This window comes from Lactuca serriola, chromosome 4 (assembly GCF_051521515.1).
Source record: "Lactuca serriola cultivar US96UC23 chromosome 4, Lser_US96UC23_V15, whole genome shotgun sequence".
Taxonomy (NCBI): Eukaryota; Viridiplantae; Streptophyta; class Magnoliopsida; order Asterales; family Asteraceae; genus Lactuca; species Lactuca serriola.
The window spans coordinates 281,301,968-281,318,776 of NC_136411.1; positions in this window are offsets into that span (position 1 = coordinate 281,301,968).

The window sequence follows — 16,809 nt, forward strand, 5'->3', positions numbered from 1 at the left end:
CTTAAAGTTTCGATGAAGTTTCCTAGCCGTTTCTATTTTATTTTAAGGTTTACATGAGCTTTTTAAGTTTAAATCCAAAAAAGACTAATGGGCTGCTGTTTTTAAGGCTCAAAACGTATTTGATATTCCCTTAAGTCCCTAACCGATCGTCAATCAAAGTCTCCCTTGTCGTGAGTCGTCTCCTGTCTTTTCGATCAAAGACGATTAGTCGATCAAAATTCACTAGGATCGTCAATCATCATTCATCACCATTCTTGATTCTCTTAATTCCTAGTCACATCATCGATTATGGCTTCTCAAGAAACACAATGATCATCAAGTACATCAATAGATCAACCTCCATTGCGGGACTTGACATCAATATATATATATATATATATATATATATATATATATATATAGATACACACACACACAAATTTATATTGACATTGACGTATCTCTGCCGTATCCGTATCTTGATTTTTAAGGTTTTGCCATTTCCCGTTTCCGTTCCGTATCCGTTTCCCATTGCCGTATCCGTTTCCGTGCAACTTAGACGTCCACCACCACCATCTTCTTGTGAGTTTCTTTGCTTATCAAATTAGACCTTGGTGTTATGGTTCCTCACACCCATTTCATCAGCCCTATAACTTCACTTTCCTTGCAAACTAACTCTCTCTCTAGATCCCTCTCCCCCCTCATGGTTCATACACACCACCTTTGACCACCGAGAACCACCCTCAATCAACTACCCTTCACGTTTTTTGTTTACCTTCTTCCTTCACTACCGAGAAGGCGAGAACCATAGTGGTTCCCCGTATCTTGTCACTGATGGAGTAATCCATCAGACTCAACCCAACACCACTTTCCTTTGTCACTTTCTCACTTCTCTGGCGAAGAGAGCCACCACTGTCGGCTGTGGCGGCAGCTCCACCTCCCGACGTCATGACCCACCACCAGCAAACACCCTTCCCAAACACCTTCGGACCATAACCTTGCACCTCCCTGCCCTTTCTCTCGTCGAGCTCACATGAAAAGAAACGAAACGAAGGCAGCAAAGCTGCCATTGCAGGTCCGTCACCACCCACCGTTGGCAAAACCCATTTCACCTCCAACCACCGTTGTGACTATTGGAACGCCTCCATACCGACATCTACCACCCCTCAGATAGAAACTCAGACTAAGGTCTAATATTTTATTTACTAGTCGAAATATTTATAGTATAAATATTTGTAAAAGTCAGAAAAAACTAGACGTTTCATACCCATTTGATGCGGAACCTTAAACGCAAACTCCAAAAGTTTTACAACCTGAAAAATTTATCCGTTCGGGTTTTTTTTAGAATCCTTAAATTAAAATCTATCATTCGACACTCTCAGGAAAATTACCCGGCATCAAGAATTGGACACACGAAGCGAGATTCGTTTTAAAGTTCAATGAGATTTTATACTTTGGTGAGGAAAAAAATGAATAAATATAATAATAATAAAGGACAGCCCATTTACATCTCTCTCTCACGTGATCTCTCACTCCCTCTCTCTCCCTCTCATGTCTCTATCTCTCTTATCTACCACCTTGGACTCTTGTAAAGGTCAAAGGCCATCCAAGGGGGAAAGTCCAGGTTTGACTTTCAAGTCGACTCAGAAAGTGAAACATACAAATGGTGAAAGAAGTAAGCTGGCTTATTTCCTTGAATTACGCCCACAAACGTCCACCACCACCATCTTCTTGTGAGTTTCTTTGCTTATCAAATTAGACCTTGGTGTTATGGTTCCTCACACCCATTTCATCAGCCCTATAACTTCACTTTCCTTGCAAACTAACTCTCTCTCTAGATTCCTCTCCCCCCTCATGGTTCATACACACCACGTTTGACCACCGAGAACCACCCTCAATCAACTACCCTTCACGTTTTCTGTTTACCTTCTTCCTTCACTACCGAGAACCTATGATGCATGGAAACTTCTCTAAGGTTGCCGTTTCCGTTTCCGAAACTCCATGGAAACGGATACTCCATGGAAACTCCTTGGAAATGTTTCCTGGAAGTATCAGATATCATGGAAACGTTTCTGCGAAGTTTCCTTAAAGTTTCGATGAAGTTTCCTAGCCGTTTCTATTTTATTTTAAGGTTTACATGAGCTTTTTAAGTTTAAATCCAAAAAAGACTAATGGGCTGCTGTTTTTAAGGCTCAAAACGTATTTGATATTCCCTTAAGTCCCTAACCGATCGTCAATCAAAGTCTCCCTTGTCGTGAGTCGTCTCCTGTCTTTTCGATCAAAGACGATTAGTCGATCAAAATTCACTAGGATCGTCAATCATCATTCATCACCATTCTTGATTCTCTTAATTCCTAGTCACATCATCGATTATGGCTTCTCAAGAAACACAATGATCATCAACTACATCAATAGATCAACCTCCATTGCGGGACTTGACATCAATATATATATATATATATATATATATATATATATATATATATATATATATATATATATAGATACACACACACACAAATTTATATTGACATTGACGTATCTCTGCCGTATCCGTATCTTGATTTTTAAGGTTTTGCCATTTCCCGTTTCCGTTCCGTATCCGTTTCCCATTGCCGTATCCGTTTCCGTGCAACTTAGACGTCCACCACCACCATCTTCTTGTGAGTTTCTTTGCTTATCAAATTAGACCTTGGTGTTATGGTTCCTCACACCCATTTCATCAGCCCTATAACTTCACTTTCCTTGCAAACTAACTCTCTCTCTAGATCCCTCTCCCCCCTCATGGTTCATACACACCACCTTTGACCACCGAGAACCACCCTCAATCAACTACCCTTCACGTTTTTTGTTTACCTTCTTCCTTCACTACCGAGAAGGCGAGAACCATAGTGGTTCCCCGTATCTTGTCACTGATGGAGTAATCCATCAGACTCAACCCAACACCACTTTCCTTTGTCACTTTCTCACTTCTCTGGCGAAGAGAGCCACCACTGTCGGCTGTGGCGGCAGCTCCACCTCCCGACGTCATGACCCACCACCAGCAAACACCCTTCCCAAACACCTTCGGACCATAACCTTGCACCTCCCTGCCCTTTCTCTCGTCGAGCTCACATGAAAAGAAACGAAACGAAGGCAGCAAAGCTGCCATTGCAGGTCCGTCACCACCCACCGTTGGCAAAACCCATTTCACCTCCAACCACCGTTGTGACTATTGGAACGCCTCCATACCGACATCTACCACCCCTCAGATAGAAACTCAGACTAAGGTCTAATATTTTATTTACTAGTCGAAATATTTATAGTATAAATATTTGTAAAAGTCAGAAAAAACTAGACGTTTCATACCCATTTGATGCGGAACCTTAAACGCAAACTCCAAAAGTTTTACAACCTGAAAAATTTATCCGTTCGGGTTTTTTTTAGAATCCTTAAATTAAAATCTATCATTCGACACTTTCAGGAAAATTACCCGGCATCAAGAATTGGACACACGAAGCGAGATTCGTTTTAAAGTTCAATGAGATTTTATACTTTGGTGAGGAAAAAAATGAATAAATATAATAATAATAAAGGACAGCCCATTTACATCTCTCTCTCACGTGATCTCTCACTCCCTCTCTCTCCCTCTCATGTCTCTATCTCTCTTATCTACCACCTTGGACTCTTGTAAAGGTCAAAGGCCATCCAAGGGGGAAAGTCCAGGTTTGACTTTCAAGTCGACTCAGAAAGTGAAACATACAAATGGTGAAAGAAGTAAGCTGGCTTATTTCCTTGAATTACGCCCACAAACGTCCACCACCACCATCTTCTTGTGAGTTTCTTTGCTTATCAAATTAGACCTTGGTGTTATGGTTCCTCACACCCATTTCATCAGCCCTATAACTTCACTTTCCTTGCAAACTAACTCTCTCTCTAGATTCCTCTCCCCCCTCATGGTTCATACACACCACCTTTGACCACCGAGAACCACCCTCAATCAACTACCCTTCACGTTTTCTGTTTACCTTCTTCCTTCACTACCGAGAACCTATGATGCATGGAAACTTCTCTAAGGTTGCCGTTTCCGTTTCCGAAACTCCATGGAAACGGATACTCCATGGAAACTCCTTGGAAATGTTTCCTGGAAGTATCAGATATCATGGAAACGTTTCTGCGAAGTTTCCTTAAAGTTTCGATGAAGTTTCCTAGCCGTTTCTATTTTATTTTAAGGTTTACATGAGCTTTTTAAGTTTAAATCCAAAAAAGACTAATGGGCTGCTGTTTTTAAGGCTCAAAACGTATTTGATATTCCCTTAAGTCCCTAACCGATCGTCAATCAAAGTCTCCCTTGTCGTGAGTCGTCTCCTGTCTTTTCGATCAAAGACGATTAGTCGATCAAAATTCACTAGGATCGTCAATCATCATTCATCACCATTCTTGATTCTCTTAATTCCTAGTCACATCATCGATTATGGCTTCTCAAGAAACACAATGATCATCAAGTACATCAATAGATCAACCTCCATTGCGGGACTTGACATCAATATATATATATATATATATATATATATATATATATAGATACACACACACACAAATTTATATTGACATTGACGTATCTCTGCCGTATCCGTATCTTGATTTTTAAGGTTTTGCCATTTCCCGTTTCCGTTCCGTATCCGTTTCCCATTGCCGTATCCGTTTCCGTGCAACTTAGACGTCCACCACCACCATCTTCTTGTGAGTTTCTTTGCTTATCAAATTAGACCTTGGTGTTATGGTTCCTCACACCCATTTCATCAGCCCTATAACTTCACTTTCCTTGCAAACTAACTCTCTCTCTAGATCCCTCTCCCCCCTCATGGTTCATACACACCACCTTTGACCACCGAGAACCACCCTCAATCAACTACCCTTCACGTTTTTTGTTTACCTTCTTCCTTCACTACCGAGAAGGCGAGAACCATAGTGGTTCCCCGTATCTTGTCACTGATGGAGTAATCCATCAGACTCAACCCAACACCACTTTCCTTTGTCACTTTCTCACTTCTCTGGCGAAGAGAGCCACCACTGTCGGCTGTGGCGGCAGCTCCACCTCCCGACGTCATGACCCACCACCAGCAAACACCCTTCCCAAACACCTTCGGACCATAACCTTGCACCTCCCTGCCCTTTCTCTCGTCGAGCTCACATGAAAAGAAACGAAACGAAGGCAGCAAAGCTGCCATTGCAGGTCCGTCACCACCCACCGTTGGCAAAACCCATTTCACCTCCAACCACCGTTGTGACTATTGGAACGCCTCCATACCGACATCTACCACCCCTCAGATAGAAACTCAGACTAAGGTCTAATATTTTATTTACTAGTCGAAATATTTATAGTATAAATATTTGTAAAAGTCAGAAAAAACTAGACGTTTCATACCCATTTGATGCGGAACCTTAAACGCAAACTCCAAAAGTTTTACAACCTGAAAAATTTATCCGTTCGGGTTTTTTTTAGAATCCTTAAATTAAAATCTATCATTCGACACTTTCAGGAAAATTACCCGGCATCAAGAATTGGACACACGAAGCGAGATTCGTTTTAAAGTTCAATGAGATTTTATACTTTGGTGAGGAAAAAAATGAATAAATATAATAATAATAAAGGACAGCCCATTTACATCTCTCTCTCACGTGATCTCTCACTCCCTCTCTCTCCCTCTCATGTCTCTATCTCTCTTATCTACCACCTTGGACTCTTGTAAAGGTCAAAGGCCATCCAAGGGGGAAAGTCCAGGTTTGACTTTCAAGTCGACTCAGAAAGTGAAACATACAAATGGTGAAAGAAGTAAGCTGGCTTATTTCCTTGAATTACGCCCACAAACGTCCACCACCACCATCTTCTTGTGAGTTTCTTTGCTTATCAAATTAGACCTTGGTGTTATGGTTCCTCACACCCATTTCATCAGCCCTATAACTTCACTTTCCTTGCAAACTAACTCTCTCTCTAGATTCCTCTCCCCCCTCATGGTTCATACACACCACCTTTGACCACCGAGAACCACCCTCAATCAACTACCCTTCACGTTTTCTGTTTACCTTCTTCCTTCACTACCGAGAACCTATGATGCATGGAAACTTCTCTAAGGTTGCCGTTTCCGTTTCCGAAACTCCATGGAAACGGATACTCCATGGAAACTCCTTGGAAATGTTTCCTGGAAGTATCAGATATCATGGAAACGTTTCTGCGAAGTTTCCTTAAAGTTTCGATGAAGTTTCCTAGCCGTTTCTATTTTATTTTAAGGTTTACATGAGCTTTTTAAGTTTAAATCCAAAAAAGACTAATGGGCTGCTGTTTTTAAGGCTCAAAACGTATTTGATATTCCCTTAAGTCCCTAACCGATCGTCAATCAAAGTCTCCCTTGTCGTGAGTCGTCTCCTGTCTTTTCGATCAAAGACGATTAGTCGATCAAAATTCACTAGGATCGTCAATCATCATTCATCACCATTCTTGATTCTCTTAATTCCTAGTCACATCATCGATTATGGCTTCTCAAGAAACACAATGATCATCAACTACATCAATAGATCAACCTCCATTGCGGGACTTGACATCAATATATATATATATATATATATATATATATATATATATATATATATATATATATATATAGATACACACACACACAAATTTATATTGACATTGACGTATCTCTGCCGTATCCGTATCTTGATTTTTAAGGTTTTGCCATTTCCCGTTTCCGTTCCGTATCCGTTTCCCATTGCCGTATCCGTTTCCGTGCAACTTAGACGTCCACCACCACCATCTTCTTGTGAGTTTCTTTGCTTATCAAATTAGACCTTGGTGTTATGGTTCCTCACACCCATTTCATCAGCCCTATAACTTCACTTTCCTTGCAAACTAACTCTCTCTCTAGATCCCTCTCCCCCCTCATGGTTCATACACACCACCTTTGACCACCGAGAACCACCCTCAATCAACTACCCTTCACGTTTTTTGTTTACCTTCTTCCTTCACTACCGAGAAGGCGAGAACCATAGTGGTTCCCCGTATCTTGTCACTGATGGAGTAATCCATCAGACTCAACCCAACACCACTTTCCTTTGTCACTTTCTCACTTCTCTGGCGAAGAGAGCCACCACTGTCGGCTGTGGCGGCAGCTCCACCTCCCGACGTCATGACCCACCACCAGCAAACACCCTTCCCAAACACCTTCGGACCATAACCTTGCACCTCCCTGCCCTTTCTCTCGTCGAGCTCACATGAAAAGAAACGAAACGAAGGCAGCAAAGCTGCCATTGCAGGTCCGTCACCACCCACCGTTGGCAAAACCCATTTCACCTCCAACCACCGTTGTGACTATTGGAACGCCTCCATACCGACATCTACCACCCCTCAGATAGAAACTCAGACTAAGGTCTAATATTTTATTTACTAGTCGAAATATTTATAGTATAAATATTTGTAAAAGTCAGAAAAAACTAGACGTTTCATACCCATTTGATGCGGAACCTTAAACGCAAACTCCAAAAGTTTTACAACCTGAAAAATTTATCCGTTCGGGTTTTTTTTAGAATCCTTAAATTAAAATCTATCATTCGACACTTTCAGGAAAATTACCCGGCATCAAGAATTGGACACACGAAGCGAGATTCGTTTTAAAGTTCAATGAGATTTTATACTTTGGTGAGAAAAAAAATGAATAAATATAATAATAATAAAGGACAGCCCATTTACATCTCTCTCTCACGTGATCTCTCACTCCCTCTCTCTCCCTCTCATGTCTCTATCTCTCTTATCTACCACCTTGGACTCTTGTAAAGGTCAAAGGCCATCCAAGGGGGAAAGTCCAGGTTTGACTTTCAAGTCGACTCAGAAAGTGAAACATACAAATGGTGAAAGAAGTAAGCTGGCTTATTTCCTTGAATTACGCCCACAAACGTCCACCACCACCATCTTCTTGTGAGTTTCTTTGCTTATCAAATTAGACCTTGGTGTTATGGTTCCTCACACCCATTTCATCAGCCCTATAACTTCACTTTCCTTGCAAACTAACTCTCTCTCTAGATTCCTCTCCCCCCTCATGGTTCATACACACCACCTTTGACCACCGAGAACTACCCTCAATCAACTACCCTTCACGTTTTCTGTTTACCTTCTTCCTTCACTACCGAGAACCTATGATGCATGGAAACTTCTCTAAGGTTACCGTTTCCGTTTCCGAAACTCCATGGAAACGGATACTCCATGGAAACTCCTTGGAAATGTTTCCTGGAAGTATCAGATATCATGGAAACGTTTCTGCGAAGTTTCCTTAAAGTTTCGATGAAGTTTCCTAGCCGTTTCTATTTTATTTTAAGGTTTACATGAGCTTTTTAAGTTTAAATCCAAAAAAGACTAATGGGCTGCTGTTTTTAAGGCTCAAAACGTATTTGATATTCCCTTAAGTCCCTAACCGATCGTCAATCAAAGTCTCCCTTGTCGTGAGTCGTCTCCTGTCTTTTCGATCAAAGACGATTAGTCGATCAAAATTCACTAGGATCGTCAATCATCATTCATCACCATTCTTGATTCTCTTAATTCCTAATCACATCATCGATTATGGCTTCTCAAGAAACACAATGATCATCAACTACATCAATAGATCAACCTCCATTGCGGGACTTGACATCAATATATATATATATATATATATATATATATATATATATATATATATATACACACACAAATTTATATTGACATTGACGTATCTCTGCCGTATCCGTATCTTGATTTTTAAGTTTTTGCCATTTCCCGTTTCCGTTCCGTATCCGTTTCCCATTGCCGTATCCGTTTCCGTGCAACTTAGACGTCCACCACCACCATCTTCTTGTGAGTTTCTTTGCTTATCAAATTAGACCTTGGTGTTATGGTTCCTCACACCCATTTCATCAGCCCTATAACTTCACTTTCCTTGCAAACTAACTCTCTCTCTAGATCCCTCTCCCCCCTCATGGTTCATACACACCACCTTTGACCACCGAGAACCACCCTCAATCAACTACCCTTCACGTTTTTTGTTTACCTTCTTCCTTCACTACCGAGAAGGCGAGAACCATAGTGGTTCCCCGTATCTTGTCACTGATGGAGTAATCCATCAGACTCAACCCAACACCACTTTCCTTTGTCACTTTCTCACTTCTCTAGCGAAGAGAGCCACCACTGTCGGCTGTGGCGGCAGCTCCACCTCCCGACGTCATGACCCACCACCAGCAAACACCCTTCCCAAACACCTTCGGACCATAACCTTGCACCTCCCTGCCCTTTCTCTCGTCGAGCTCACATGAAAAGAAACGAAACGAAGGCAGCAAAGCTACCATTGCAGGTCCGTCACCACCCACCGTTGGCAAAACCCATTTCACCTCCAACCACCGTTGTGACTATTGGAACGCCTCCATACCGACATCTACCACCCCTCAGATAGAAACTCAGACTAAGGTCTAATATTTTATTTACTAGTCGAAATATTTATAGTATAAATATTTGTAAAAGTCAGAAAAAACTAGACGTTTCATACCCATTTGATGCGGAACCTTAAACGCAAACTCCAAAAGTTTTACAACCTGAAAAATTTATCCGTTCGGGTTTTTTTTAGAATCCTTAAATTAAAATCTATCATTCGACACTTTCAGGAAAATTACCCGGCATCAAGAATTGGACACACGAAGCGAGATTCGTTTTAAAGTTCAATGAGATTTTATACTTTGGTGAGAAAAAAAATGAATAAATATAATAATAATAAAGGACAGCCCATTTACATCTCTCTCTCACGTGATCTCTCACTCCCTCTCTCTCCCTCTCATGTCTCTATCTCTCTTATCTACCACCTTGGACTCTTGTAAAGGTCAAAGGCCATCCAAGGGGGAAAGTCCAGGTTTGACTTTCAAGTCGACTCAGAAAGTGAAACATACAAATGGTGAAAGAAGTAAGCTGGCTTATTTCCTTGAATTACGCCCACAAACGTCCACCACCACCATCTTCTTGTGAGTTTCTTTGCTTATCAAATTAGACCTTGGTGTTATGGTTCCTCACACCCATTTCATCAGCCCTATAACTTCACTTTCCTTGCAAACTAACTCTCTCTCTAGATTCCTCTCCCCCCTCATGGTTCATACACACCACCTTTGACCACCGAGAACCACCCTCAATCAACTACCCTTCACGTTTTCTGTTTACCTTCTTCCTTCACTACCGAGAACCTATGATGCATGGAAACTTCTCTAAGGTTGCCGTTTCCGTTTCCGAAACTCCATGGAAACGGATACTCCATGGAAACTCCTTGGAAATGTTTCCTGGAAGTATCAGATATCATGGAAACGTTTCTGCGAAGTTTCCTTAAAGTTTCGATGAAGTTTCCTAGCCGTTTCTATTTTATTTTAAGGTTTACATGAGCTTTTTAAGTTTAAATCCAAAAAAGACTAATGGGCTGCTGTTTTTAAGGCTCAAAACGTATTTGATATTCCCTTAAGTCCCTAACCGATCGTCAATCAAAGTCTCCCTTGTCGTGAGTCGTCTCCTGTCTTTTCGATCAAAGACGATTAGTCGATCAAAATTCACTAGGATCGTCAATCATCATTCATCACCATTCTTGATTCTCTTAATTCCTAATCACATCATCGATTATGGCTTCTCAAGAAACACAATGATCATCAACTACATCAATAGATCAACCTCCATTGCGGGACTTGACATCAATATATATATATATATATATATATATATATATATATATATATATATATATATATACACACACACACAAATTTATATTGACATTGACGTATCTCTGCCGTATCCGTATCTTGATTTTTAAGGTTTTGCCATTTCCCGTTTCCGTTCCGTATCCGTTTCCCATTGCCGTATCCGTTTCCGTGCAACTTAGACGTCCACCACCACCATCTTCTTGTGAGTTTCTTTGCTTATCAAATTAGACCTTGGTGTTATGGTTCCTCACACCCATTTCATCAGCCCTATAACTTCACTTTCCTTGCAAACTAACTCTCTCTCTAGATCCCTCTCCCCCCTCATGGTTCATACACACCACCTTTGACCACCGAGAACCACCCTCAATCAACTACCCTTCACGTTTTTTGTTTACCTTCTTCCTTCACTACCGAGAAGGCGAGAACCATAGTGGTTCCCCGTATCTTGTCACTGATGGAGTAATCCATCAGACTCAACCCAACACCACTTTCCTTTGTCACTTTCTCACTTCTCTAGCGAAGAGAGCCACCACTGTCGGCTGTGGCGGCAGCTCCACCTCCCGACGTCATGACCCACCACCAGCAAACACCCTTCCCAAACACCTTCGGACCATAACCTTGCACCTCCCTGCCCTTTCTCTCGTCGAGCTCACATGAAAAGAAACGAAACGAAGGCAGCAAAGCTACCATTGCAGGTCCGTCACCACCCACCGTTGGCAAAACCCATTTCACCTCCAACCACCGTTGTGACTATTGGAACGCCTCCATACCGACATCTACCACCCCTCAGATAGAAACTCAGACTAAGGTCTAATATTTTATTTACTAGTCGAAATATTTATAGTATAAATATTTGTAAAAGTCAGAAAAAACTAGACGTTTCATACCCATTTGATGCGGAACCTTAAATGCAAACTCCAAAAGTTTTACAACCTGAAAAATTTATCCGTTCGGGTTTTTTTTAGAATCCTTAAATTAAAATCTATCATTCGACACTTTCAGGAAAATTACCCGGCATCAAGAATTGGACACACGAAGCGAGATTCGTTTTAAAGTTCAATGAGATTTTATACTTTGGTGAGAAAAAAAATGAATAAATATAATAATAATAAAGGACAGCCCATTTACATCTCTCTCTCACGTGATCTCTCACTCCCTCTCTCTCCCTCTCATGTCTCTATCTCTCTTATCTACCACCTTGGACTCTTGTAAAGGTCAAAGGCCATCCAAGGGGGAAAGTCCAGGTTTGACTTTCAAGTCGACTCAGAAAGTGAAACATACAAATGGTGAAAGAAGTAAGCTGGCTTATTTCCTTGAATTACGCCCACAAACGTCCACCACCACCATCTTCTTGTGAGTTTCTTTGCTTATCAAATTAGACCTTGGTGTTATGGTTCCTCACACCCATTTCATCAGCCCTATAACTTCACTTTCCTTGCAAACTAACTCTCTCTCTAGATTCCTCTCCCCCCTCATGGTTCATACACACCACCTTTGACCACCGAGAACCACCCTCAATCAACTACCCTTCACGTTTTCTGTTTACCTTCTTCCTTCACTACCGAGAACCTATGATGCATGGAAACTTCTCTAAGGTTGCCGTTTCCGTTTCCGAAACTCCATGGAAACGGATACTCCATGGAAACTCCTTGGAAATGTTTCCTGGAAGTATCAGATATCATGGAAACGTTTCTGCGAAGTTTCCTTAAAGTTTCGATGAAGTTTCCTAGCCGTTTCTATTTTATTTTAAGGTTTACATGAGCTTTTTAAGTTTAAATCCAAAAAAGACTAATGGGCTGCTGTTTTTAAGGCTCAAAACGTATTTGATATTCCCTTAAGTCCCTAACCGATCGTCAATCAAAGTCTCCCTTGTCGTGAGTCGTCTCCTGTCTTTTCGATCAAAGACGATTAGTCGATCAAAATTCACTAGGATCGTCAATCATCATTCATCACCATTCTTGATTCTCTTAATTCCTAATCACATCATCGATTATGGCTTCTCAAGAAACACAATGATCATCAACTACATCAATAGATCAACCTCCATTGCGGGACTTGACATCAATATATATATATATATATATATATATATACACACACACAAATTTATATTGACATTGACGTATCTCTGCCGTATCCGTATCTTGATTTTTAAGGTTTTGCCATTTCCCGTTTCCGTTCCGTATCCGTTTCCCATTGCCGTATCCGTTTCCGTGCAACTTAGACGTCCACCACCACCATCTTCTTGTGAGTTTCTTTGCTTATCAAATTAGACCTTGGTGTTATGGTTCCTCACACCCATTTCATCAGCCCTATAACTTCACTTTCCTTGCAAACTAACTCTCTCTCTAGATCCCTCTCCCCCCTCATGGTTCATACACACCACCTTTGACCACCGAGAACCACCCTCAATCAACTACCCTTCACGTTTTTTGTTTACCTTCTTCCTTCACTACCGAGAAGGCGAGAACCATAGTGGTTCCCCGTATCTTGTCACTGATGGAGTAATCCATCAGACTCAACCCAACACCACTTTCCTTTGTCACTTTCTCACTTCTCTGGCGAAGAGAGCCACCACTGTCGGCTGTGGCGGCAGCTCCACCTCCCGACGTCATGACCCACCACCAGCAAACACCCTTCCCAAACACCTTCGGACCATAACCTTGCACCTCCCTGCCCTTTCTCTCGTCGAGCTCACATGAAAAGAAACGAAACGAAGGCAGCAAAGCTGCCATTGCAGGTCCGTCACCACCCACCGTTGGCAAAACCCATTTCACCTCCAACCACCGTTGTGACTATTGGAACGCCTCCATACCGACATCTACCACCCCTCAGATAGAAACTCAGACTAAGGTCTAATATTTTATTTACTAGTCGAAATATTTATAGTATAAATATTTGTAAAAGTCAGAAAAAACTAGACGTTTCATACCCATTTGATGCGGAACCTTAAACGCAAACTCCAAAAGTTTTACAACCTGAAAAATTTATCCGTTCGGGTTTTTTTTAGAATCCTTAAATTAAAATCTATCATTCGACACTTTCAGGAAAATTACCCGGCATCAAGAATTGGACACACGAAGCGAGATTCGTTTTAAAGTTCAATGAGATTTTATACTTTGGTGAGAAAAAAAATGAATAAATATAATAATAATAAAGGACAGCCCATTTACATCTCTCTCTCACGTGATCTCTCACTCCCTCTCTCTCCCTCTCATGTCTCTATCTCTCTTATCTACCACCTTGGACTCTTGTAAAGGTCAAAGGCCATCCAAGGGGGAAAGTCCAGGTTTGACTTTCAAGTCGACTCAGAAAGTGAAACATACAAATGGTGAAAGAAGTAAGCTGGCTTATTTCCTTGAATTACGCCCACAAACGTCCACCACCACCATCTTCTTGTGAGTTTCTTTGCTTATCAAATTAGACCTTGGTGTTATGGTTCCTCACACCCATTTCATCAGCCCTATAACTTCACTTTCCTTGCAAACTAACTCTCTCTCTAGATTCCTCTCCCCCCTCATGGTTCATACACACCACCTTTGACCACCGAGAACCACCCTCAATCAACTACCCTTCACGTTTTCTGTTTACCTTCTTCCTTCACTACCGAGAACCTATGATGCATGGAAACTTCTCTAAGGTTGCCGTTTCCGTTTCCGAAACTCCATGGAAACGGATACTCCATGGAAACTCCTTGGAAATGTTTCCTGGAAGTATCAGATATCATGGAAACGTTTCTGCGAAGTTTCCTTAAAGTTTCGATGAAGTTTCCTAGCCGTTTCTATTTTATTTTAAGGTTTACATGAGCTTTTTAAGTTTAAATCCAAAAAAGACTAATGGGCTGCTGTTTTTAAGGCTCAAAACGTATTTGATATTCCCTTAAGTCCCTAACCGATCGTCAATCAAAGTCTCCCTTGTCGTGAGTCGTCTCCTGTCTTTTCGATCAAAGACGATTAGTCGATCAAAATTCACTAGGATCGTCAATCATCATTCATCACCATTCTTGATTCTCTTAATTCCTAATCACATCATCGATTATGGCTTCTCAAGAAACACAATGATCATCAACTACATCAATAGATCAACCTCCATTGCGGGACTTGACATCAATATATATATATATATATATATATATATATATACACACACACAAATTTATATTGACATTGACGTATCTCTGCCGTATCCGTATCTTGATTTTTAAGGTTTTGCCATTTCCCGTTTCCGTTCCGTATCCGTTTCCCATTGCCGTATCCGTTTCCGTGCAACTTAGACGTCCACCACCACCATCTTCTTGTGAGTTTCTTTGCTTATCAAATTAGACCTTGGTGTTATGGTTCCTCACACCCATTTCATCAGCCCTATAACTTCACTTTCCTTGCAAACTAACTCTCTCTCTAGATCCCTCTCCCCCCTCATGGTTCATACACACCACCTTTGACCACCGAGAACCACCCTCAATCAACTACCCTTCACGTTTTTTGTTTACCTTCTTCCTTCACTACCGAGAAGGCGAGAACCATAGTGGTTCCCCGTATCTTGTCACTGATGGAGTAATCCATCAGACTCAACCCAACACCACTTTCCTTTGTCACTTTCTCACTTCTCTGGCGAAGAGAGCCACCACTGTCGGCTGTGGCGGCAGCTCCACCTCCCGACGTCATGACCCACCACCAGCAAACACCCTTCCCAAACACCTTCGGACCATAACCTTGCACCTCCCTGCCCTTTCTCTCGTCGAGCTCACATGAAAAGAAACGAAACGAAGGCAGCAAAGCTGCCATTGCAGGTCCGTCACCACCCACCGTTGGCAAAACCCATTTCACCTCCAACCACCGTTGTGACTATTGGAACGCCTCCATACCGACATCTACCACCCCTCAGATAGAAACTCAGACTAAGGTCTAATATTTTATTTACTAGTCGAAATATTTATAGTATAAATATTTGTAAAAGTCAGAAAAAACTAGACGTTTCATACCCATTTGATGCGGAACCTTAAACGCAAACTCCAAAAGTTTTACAACCTGAAAAATTTATCCGTTCGGGTTTTTTTTAGAATCCTTAAATTAAAATCTATCATTCGACACTTTCAGGAAAATTACCCGACATCAAGAATTGGACACACGAAGCGAGATTCGTTTTAAAGTTCAATGAGATTTTATACTTTGGTGAGAAAAAAAATGAATAAATATAATAATAATAAAGGACAGCCCATTTACATCTCTCTCTCACGTGATCTCTCACTCCCTCTCTCTCCCTCTCATGTCTCTATCTCTCTTATCTACCACCTTGGACTCTTGTAAAGGTCAAAGGCCATCCAAGGGGGAAAGTCCAGGTTTGACTTTCAAGTCGACTCAGAAAGTGAAACATACAAATGGTGAAAGAAGTAAGCTGGCTTATTTCCTTGAATTACGCCCACAAACGTCCACCACCACCATCTTCTTGTGAGTTTCTTTGCTTATCAAATTAGACCTTGGTGTTATGGTTCCTCACACCCATTTCATCAGCCCTATAACTTCACTTTCCTTGCAAACTAACTCTCTCTCTAGATTCCTCTCCCCCCTCATGGTTCATACACACCACCTTTGACCACCGAGAACCACCCTCAATCAACTACCCTTCACGTTTTCTGTTTACCTTCTTCCTTCACTACCGAGAACCTATGATGCATGGAAACTTCTCTAAGGTTGCCGTTTCCGTTTCCGAAACTCCATGGAAACGGATACTCCATGGAAACTCCTTGGAAATGTTTCCTGGAAGTATCAGATATCATGGAAACGTTTCTGCGAAGTTTCCTTAAAGTTTCGATGAAGTTTCCTAGCCGTTTCTATTTTATTTTAAGGTTTACATGAGCTTTTTAAGTTTAAATCCAAAAAAGACTAATGGGCTGCTGTTTTTAAGGCTCAAAACGTATTTGATATTCCCTTAAGTCCCTAACCGATCGTCAATCAAAGTCTCCCTTGTCGTGAGTCGTCTCCTGTCTTTTCGATCAAAGACGATTAGTCGATCAAAATTCACTAGGATCGTCAATCATCATTCATCACCATTCTTGATTCTCTTAATTCCTAATCACATCATCGATTATGGCTT